Source organism: Bos taurus, chromosome 5, assembly GCF_002263795.3.
Source record: "Bos taurus isolate L1 Dominette 01449 registration number 42190680 breed Hereford chromosome 5, ARS-UCD2.0, whole genome shotgun sequence".
NCBI classification, from domain to species: Eukaryota; Metazoa; Chordata; class Mammalia; order Artiodactyla; family Bovidae; genus Bos; species Bos taurus.
This window is the reverse complement of record NC_037332.1, coordinates 75,766,401-75,774,447: the sequence shown is the minus strand read 5'-3', so window position 1 is coordinate 75,774,447 and position 8,047 is coordinate 75,766,401.

Sequence of the window (8,047 nt, the reverse complement as noted above, 5' to 3'; positions counted from 1 at the left end):
AGCTGAAACTCCAGTACTTTGGCCACCTCATGCAAAGAGTTGACTCATTGGAAAAGACTCTGATGCTGGGAGGGATTGGGGGCAGGAGAAAAAGGGGACGACAGAGGATGAGATGGCTGGATGGCATCACTGACTCGGTGGATGTGAATCTGAGTGAACTCCGGGAGTTGGTGATGGACAGGGAGGCCTGGCGTGCTGCAGTTCATGGGGTTGCAAAGAGTCAGACACGCCTGAGTGACTGAACTAACTGAACTGAACACTGGGGAAAGAGGTCCCAGAGTGATTATAGGCGATGGGGTGCTCAGGGGTGGCCCATCTCTGGAGATTTCTGAGCAGGGAGGGGACAAGGAGAAGGAGTCCCTGACACACGATTTGGCTAAGGGGAAGAGCAGTTTTAATTTCTTGAGACAGGGTGGAGTTTTCCCTGTTTGAAGAAGAGCAAGGACACCAAATGGGTAGGCACAGGATCCTGCCAGCAGGGCAAGGGGAAGAGCCCTAGTTAAGGCTTTCTAGCTTCCAACAACAGAGGGAGGAACTGAGGGGCTTCCAGCAGGGAGCACCATGATCTGATTTGGAAGAGCCCTCTGCATGTTGCTCGTGAGCGGATGGGAGTTAGTGGCAACAGTGCAAACTCAGAATCAGCAGAGTGGTGTCTGCTGCCCACCAGCACCCATGCCCGTCTTGTCTTAATAACAGTGCCTAACCTGGGCCCTCCCGCCTCCAGCAACTGCTTCAGGGAACACAAGCCCCACCACCACCACCACGACCACCACCACCACGGGTGCTCTTGATTGGCCTAAGGATGACCTATCCTCTGTCAGTGATAGGTCAAGAGTGTGCATGTGACCAACCCCATCCAGTGAAACATCAGGGAAAGCAGCCGGGACTCTGCTGTGGGGTCTACCAACACAGCCAGCTTGGCAGTGATATCTGCTACACCACTGAGATGGGGGTGAGCACAACTAGGGAAGAGGCTGCTTCCTGCATCCCGGAACCCAAAGCTCACTCCAGGCTTCCTGTTGTGCAGAAATGGGTATATGCTTGTGGTCGACGCGAGATTGAGCAGGGGTTTCTGTTACTTGCAGCAGGAAACCTTCAATGGACAAGCAAAATGCCTGTCAGAAGGGAAGTCTTAGCAAATCAGGGCACGTTGGTATTGTGGAACATGGCAGAGCCATTGCAAAGAAGAGTAGGATCCTCGTGTCTAGAAAGGGAACCAGCCACAGGAGATAATTTTGGTTCTCAATCAGGAATTATTTTCTCCCCAGGTAGGTTGCCAGACTGAGTAGATAAAAATACAGAATAAATATATATCTCAGATAAACAATGGATACTTTTTTAAAATCAAGTCCCGGGGAGTACATTATTAACTGAATATCTGTATTTTATCTGGCGACCCTGCCTTCAGGACTTTGGCAATGTCTGGAGACATTTCTGGTTATCGTGACTGACAGGAGGGCACTAGTAAGTCGAGGCCAAGGATGCTCGCAGACATCGCACAATGCACAGGACGGCCCTCCCAACAAAGCATGTACCAGCCTAAAATGTCAATAGTGCCAAACCTGAGGATCCCTGTTATAAAATGAGAAACAACTCAGTAAGCTACACTGGAATCCCATTGGTGTTAAAATTCGAATTAAGCTACATGATTGCATAGAAAATTTTATGGAGGTCACACTCCATGGGCTTCTCTGATAGCTCAGTTGGTAAAGAATCTGTCTGCAATGCAGGAGCCCCCGGCTTGATTCTTAGGTCAGGAAGATCTCCTAGAGAAGGGATAAATTACCCATTTCTCCAATATTTTTGAGCTTCCCTTGTGGCTCAGTTGGTAAAGAATCCGCCTGCAATGCAGGAGACCTAGGTTCGATCCCTCAGTTGGGGAGATCTCCTGGAGAAGGGAATTCTCCAAGCTATTCTGGCTTGGAGAATTCCATGGACTGTATAGTTCACAGGGTCTCAAAGAGTTGGAGATGACTAAGCGACTTTCACTTTCTTTCACACTCCAAAGCCATGTGGGATAGGGGGTGAATATACTCCTCACTCTAAATCCTTCTGCAGTGTTTTGTTATTTTTTTTTAAAGTTAATAAATTTGAAGTTAAAGTTAATATATATATATGTACCCACAAAGTACCCAGATGAAAATGATGGATTTTTCACAAAGTGAGCACACCCATAACACAGGGACCCCAGACAAGACAAAATGACCAGCATCCCTTGAGGCTGCTTGTGTCGCCTTCTAGTCTCTCACTGCCCTACAAGGATGATGCCTCTCCTGGATGCTAACCTGTTTTGAACATCGTATAAATGGAATCACGCAGTATGTATATATGTATATATGCATTTAGGGCTTCCCAGGTGGTGCTAGTGATAAAGAATCCGTCTATCAATGCAGGAGATGCAAGAAACTCAGGTTCGATCCCTGGGTCCAAAAGATTCCCTAGAGAAGGAAATGGCAACCCACTCAGGTATTCTTGGTTGGAAGGTTCCATGGACAGAGGTGCCTGGTGGGCTACAGTCCATGGGGTCGCAAAGAAACAGACATGACTGAGTGACTAACGCTGAGTGTAGTAGTAGTTTGTTCCTCTTCCTGTGAGATACGCTGCAGTTTATTCCTTCCACTGTGGACAGACACTTGGGTGGCTTCTGTCTGGCACTGTGATGAATGAAGCTGGTATGAACATTCATTCACCCTTCTTTTGGTGGCATCTGTACTCCCTCCTGGTGGGTGTGTACCTGGGTCTGGATCATTCCACCACAGGGTGTGTGTATGATCAGTTTGGGGGCTTCCCCGGTGGCTCAGCAGTAAAGAATCTGCCTGCAATGCAGGAGATGCAGGAGACTCTGGTTTGATCCCTGTGTCAGGAAGATCCCCTGGAGGAGGAAATGGCAACCCATCCCAATATTCTTGCCTGAGAAATCCCATGGACAGAGGAGCCTGGTGGGCTATATAGTCCATGGGGTCGAAAAAGCGTCTGACATTACTGAGCGCACACGCACCCATGCTCAGTTTTACTGCTGCTGCTACTGCTGCTAAGGCCCTTCAGTCGTGTCCGACTCTGTGCAACCCCATAGACGGTAGCCCACCAGGCTCCCCTGTCCCTGGGATTCTCCGGGCAAGAACACTGGAGTGGGTTGCCATTTCCTTCTCCAATGCATGAAAGTGAGAAGTGAAAGTGAAGTAGCTCAGTCGAGTCCGATTCTTAGTGACCCCATGGACTGTAGCTCACCAAGCTCCTCCGTCCATGGGATTTTCCAGGCAAGAGTACTGGAGTGGGGTGCCATTGAGCAAAGAGCTGCCAAAATGCTCGCACCAATTTACACATTCCCCAATTATACATGAAGGTTCTGATTGCGACACCCATATCCTTACCAACCCTTGATACAGTCTAGCAATTTCATTTCGATCCCTCTCCTGGGTGTGCGAATTGTTAATCACTGTGAGTTTAAGTTGCATTTCCCTGAGTAAATAAAGTTGAGTGCTTTTTAAGTATCTTTATTGACCTTCTGAATATCCTCTGTTGTGAAATGTCTGCTCAAGTCACTTGTCCATTTTTCTGTTAGGTTATCTCCTTTTCTCCAGTTGATTTGTAATAGAGTCTTATTGGTAAGTATCTTTTCCCAAGGAGTGTCTTGTCTTTTCTTTCACAGTGCTGCATCCTTTTCTGGACAACACCCAGGCTCAGGTAATAGAAGGGAGATTGCTGAAAACCGGCTCAAGGCTGAGAAGGTAATGGACACTCTTTGCATTATATAATACAGTTCAGGATAAAGAACACCCTCAGCCAGAGGTTGGTCTTTGCAGTGTAAAAGGTCTGGTTGCTTTTTAAAGAAGTAGGTGCCATTATTGGAGTGGACCCCATGAGGGCTCTGCTCTTCCCCTCCCCTTGAGGACCTCAGTGCCCGCGCCTTCTCCTCCGCCCCATTCCCCACCAGAACAGTTGCAGGACTGGATAAAGCTAAGAAGGACAGGAAAGCCCATGTGGAAGGCTGGAGGCAAGAGGAGGCAGGATTTCAGTGAGACAGGGAATGAAAAAGAACCGAGGTATGGGTATGGAGTGGAAGGAAAAGGAAGGTGAAATGGGGAGGGTCCTGGGAAAGCACTTCTTGCTGTCATAGGTGGAACAAGTTCAGCGGACCTCACCCTGTGGACCTCCCTCTGTTCTCCAGAACCACTTCTCTCCTTGCTGCCGCTGTGCCTGTGCCACCAGCATCTCTTGCCTGCATCTCTGCAACATCCCTTTAAACTGGCCTCCTGGCTTCTATTCTTCCCACCCTACCCTCAACAACCGGTTCTGTGCCAGCCACCAGAATATGAAGATCTTTTACAGGAACAATAGAACACATTTCTCTTGTGCTTAAAAGCTCTACTGGGTGTTTGTTGTGCTTAGAATGCATCGCCAGCAACTTCCAGGATCTACCAGGCAAGATGCGATCCAGTGGGGACAGTGTCTCTGACCCGTTGTGCTCCAGCCACGCTGGCTGCTGGTCCTCAGACAACCACATGTTCCAGCCTCAGGGCATCTGTACTTTCAGTCCCTCCATCCAGAATGATGCGCCCCAAACCCTGTCATGTTGGCTTCTTGTCATTCCAGCCCCATCTCCGTGTCACCTCCCCCGAGGTGTCTTCCCAGAGTCCTTGAATCTGGCCTTGTCCCGAAGCAGTATCCTGTCCCTCTGTTTTCTTTCTTTCCTAATGCTGGTCTCTCTGAAATGATCTACTGTAGCATTTACCCGTTTGTAGACTGTGAGACAAGAGGACTTGTCTGTCAGGTTCCTTGCTGTGCCCAGAGCCCCAGCATGCTCCTGGCACACAGTAGGAGCTTGACACTGATTCCCCCTCAAAGATTCCTGGATTCTGGACTGATGGAAGAGCGTGTGGGTCCTGTGTATCCTCTACCAGCTGATGGAATGTGCATTGTGTGGAAAAGAGTCTTCTTGTTGGGGATTCTTGTTACCTGGGTAATTAGAAAATAATTTAAAAAATAATATCAGTTATAAAAGAAAACTATTGATCTGGGTGAACCATCAGTGTCCTCAGCCCTGGCCAACTGACACCTACAAGGTCTGAGGGACTAGAGCAGAGCTGGACCCTTGAGACTGGGGTTGGCTTTGGATGGGAGTAGGTGGGGGCCAGGGAGAGTGCGTCTTCCATTCCACTCAGAGGCGCTCTCTTGGACTGCCTGGGAGGAGGCGGAGATGGGGCTTGGGTTACCTAAATGCCTGCTGGCCCTGGGTGACTGCCAGCTCAGAGTTGGGAAGTCCAAGGAACCCAGGAGGAGCAAAAACACTGTCTGTTCAGGGGCCAGGCAGGAGCAAAGACGAGTGAGGTGACCACAGAGACAGAGGGAGTGAGAGGGTTTGTGAGGATCAGAAACTCTGTGCCTAGTCCCAAACCATTCATGTGCTGTGTGTGCTTAATTGCTCAGTCGACTAAGTCGACCATGGGGTTGACTCTTTGTGACCCTGTGGACTGTATCCCGCCAGGCTCCTCTGTCCATGGAGATTGTCCAGGCAAGAATACTAGAGTGAGTTGCTGTGCCCTTTTCCAGGGGATCTTCCCAACCCAGGAATCGAACCCAGGTCTCCCGCATGCAGGCGGATTCTTTACCATCTGAACCACCAGGGAAGCCCAAACCATTCATAATAAAAACAAAAGCACAAAATGAGGCCAGCCATGAGAGCAGGTATGGAGCCTGTTGCTTCGGAGGAAAAATTGAAAGACCTAGAAGCCACATAGCCTGAGCCGGAAGGGCTCTAAGGTGGAACCTCATTTTACAGATGGGCAAACTGAGGCCCAGAGAGGGGGACTGGCCAGGATGGGGTCTCTGGACTGTCAGCCCAGCACTGTTTCCTCTGAGCTGTGAATTCCACTGGCAGCCAGAGCTGGGGGAGGGGATGGCCGAGCAAGGGGAGGGGGTGGTTTGCTCCCTTTTGGGGAAGTGAGAGGAGCCAGTGGTCTGGGAGGAGGGGGAGCAGCAGAGGGGGAGAGGCGAGGGTCGGGGGAGGGCAGGACTGGGGGCATTGCGATTCCAGACAGCTCCCGACACCCAATTTTCCAGCTGGGTGCCCTGGTCTGCTCTCGGAGCATCCTGCCAGAGCCGGTCTAATTGACAGGGAGAGAAGAGGCTGCTGAGGGGCGGGGGTGGGAGAGGATGGTGTGGGGGGGGGCGGTGGTGGTGAGGAGGAGAGGGACAGAATTGGGGTAGAGAGAGAGGGGAGGTGGGAAAGAAGAGAAGGGGTGTGGAGGTGAGTGGGAGACAGGGGAGACGTGTAGGAAGGAGGGCAGAGGAAGCAGCCGACCCCTCGGGACAGGCAGGTGGACATTGACACTCGTGGCTGCCGGGGAGGAGAGTTTGGCAGGATGATGCAGCTGGAAGGGAGGCAAGAAATGCCACCTCCTGGTTTAAGGGAGGAGGAAACCTGCCCAGAGAGGAGAAATGAGTTACCCGGGGTCACACAGCCACTGGAGCGGGAGTGCAGAAGGCAGGATGAAAAGAGTCCTGGTCTCCTGGTTTCCTGCCTCTCGGGCTGCAGGAGGGAGAGAGAATCCTAAGAGGAAGGAAGGGGGCTTCCGGGGCCATTGGAGGTGAGAGGGGACTGTCTCAGGGGTCAAGTAGCCCCTGGCACATGGGAAATTGCTGGGCACTGGCGCCTGCCCCCTGCGTAGAGCAGGCTGATTGGCATTTCTGACTCTGGGCTGGTGACTGGGGTGGGCGCCAGAGCTGCGCCCTCCATCCCCCACGATGCTGATTGGGGTAATTAGAGCTAATAACAGGACTGTGGGCTCTGTTATCACACACGCGCAGCCCTTCTGGGGTGCCATCCGAGGGAAGGAAGGCAGATGGGCCCAGAGAGAGACCTGAAGTGCGGAGGGGGAGGGCAACAAGGAGGGGAGGAGCGGCACAGTAGGGGACCTGGGTCTGCTTCAAAATGCTCCTCAGTGTGGGCAGAGCTGGGGGCTCTCTTTCAGCCCCTTGAATCCCAGGACCCTCAGGGGCTTCTTCCTACAGAGGGAGGAGTGGGTGCCAGGGGAGTCATGGTGTGGGTCTAAGATGGAGTTGAGGCTGGAGCTGGGGAGAGGGGGGAAGCCCTCCACACCACCATCCCCGTCCCCTGCCCTCCCCCAGACCCCGCATGCTTCTCAGGAACCTCCAAACATCCTTGAGCAGAAATAGACCGGTCCGTCAAACTGGGGCAGGTGCAGGGAATCTGGGCCAGCGGCCTGGCTGGTCCCTAGGGCCATGCCTTGTGTGCTGGCACCTCTCTACTGCCCGCCCCACTGGGGGAGTCCAGGGCAGGGCTCCCTGTCCATCCACCGGTCAGGGCCTGCCCCTCACAAACCACAGCTCCTGGCTCCACCCACCACAAGGCCCAAAGAGACAAAGTAACTCATCTCCAATCGCACAAGCTCGGAGTGGCGGGGCTGGGGGCCTATACCCAGACCTCCTTAATGGTCAGGGCTTGGCCTTTTCGAGGCCATCACACTGCTGTGGGGGAGCCAGAGACCCAGGGCTGCCCGCCGGAGTCATCCACCCAGCCCAGGCCAATGCCTGGCACACAGGCACACAGTAGGTGCTCAACAGATATCTGGGCAACTTCTCTGGCAGCGAAGTGGATAAGAATCCGCCTGCCAATTCAGGGGACACAGGTTGGATCCCTGGTCCAGCAAGATTCCACATGCCATGGAGCAGCTAAGCCCGTGCATCACAACTACTGAGTCTGCGCAGTAGAGCCCACCATCTGCAGCTCATGAAGCCTGTGCATCTAGAGCCCGTGCTGTGCAACACCTGCGACAAGAAGCCTGTGCACCTCAACGTAGAGTAGTCCCTGCTCGCTGCAACTAGAGAAAGCCTAGCAGCAACAAAGACCTGGTGCAACTCAGAATAAATTAAGAAAAAAACAGATACTTAGGGACTGACTAATGGTGTAAAGCCCTCAGCATGTAGGAAATGCACAACAAAAGGGAAGTAAGCCAGTGGGTAAATATATAAGAGGTGTGGACACCATGAGTCCCAGGAACAAGGCGGATCACCCCCGATCACTTCA